Source organism: Physella acuta, unplaced genomic scaffold, assembly GCF_028476545.2.
Source record: "Physella acuta isolate Inbredline_101_S28 unplaced genomic scaffold, ASM2847654v3 ptg000105l, whole genome shotgun sequence".
NCBI lineage: Eukaryota > Metazoa > Mollusca > Gastropoda > Physidae > Physella > Physella acuta.
In genome coordinates, this window is record NW_026731625.1 from 1,107,415 (window position 1) to 1,108,489 (window position 1,075).

A 1,075-nucleotide genomic window follows, 5' to 3' on the forward strand; every position below is an offset into this window, starting at 1 on the left:
ACGTTGGCCAGCGTAATATATCCAGTTAGAAGGTCAAAATGAATAATAATATTGTTATTCTAGATATGGTGTACACTTTATAGATCTAGTCTACAGTAAGACATTTGAAAATGTTTAAAAATTCCATATGTCTATGGGCCTAAAGTAATGCAGTAAGGGGCGAATGCAGTTATTGATTGTTTTGAGTTATTTATGCAAGTTACGGTACAACTGGCACATAACTAGAGATCTATAATTATAAAATGCTAGACTTGCTTTTGGGGCATATAGGCCCAAGGGTTCTAAGATGAAATTAAAACTTCTCAGCCAACCTCTTAAATGTAAATTGATTTAAAAGTTAAGTGTACTAGATGCCAGAAAGAGTAACACTTAACCTTACACCTCAATTTGTTTAAATTGGTAATGCAAATAAATGTTATATGGGCTAGAATCTTTACAGAACTGAGATTTTACCATTTTTTGGGGGTGTTATGAATATTGAATATACTACTAGTCTAATATAAAATAGAGATTACAGATCTAGATATCTAGACCTAAATATGGTATATCAAACAACAGTGTCCAATAATGATAATTTTTTTAATTGTTATTGTGGGAAGTGCTTATTTCGGTCAACAGTAGACGAAATAAGCAACATGCTTATTTTGGTCAATAGTGATCTATAGTTTTTTAGCAAATATTTTTAGAACTTGTGAACAGAAGTTTGACTTATTTTATATAATGCTATTTATTATACTAGCGTGCTCGCGAGGATAGAATAAAGTCTGATGAAATATATTAGGAGGGTTTCATCAATGCGTTACCTATTCTACCGCCTTGAGTGTATGTTAATCGCTCACTGTAAAATCACTCACTGCCTAGGTGTCAGGGACGTAGAGGGACACTCTCTAGATCCTCCGATTACACCACCACAGGGGCGCAGCGTAAGGCCTGTGCATGGGTTTAATCATCGCATATTGTATGCCATAGGGTGCTCTTTAAAACTAACGTGGGTGCAATAGTGCTCAAACCTCACCCTGCCGATTATGATTAGTGAACAATTCCAGAACTCCATCTATATCTATGCATAGTCTAT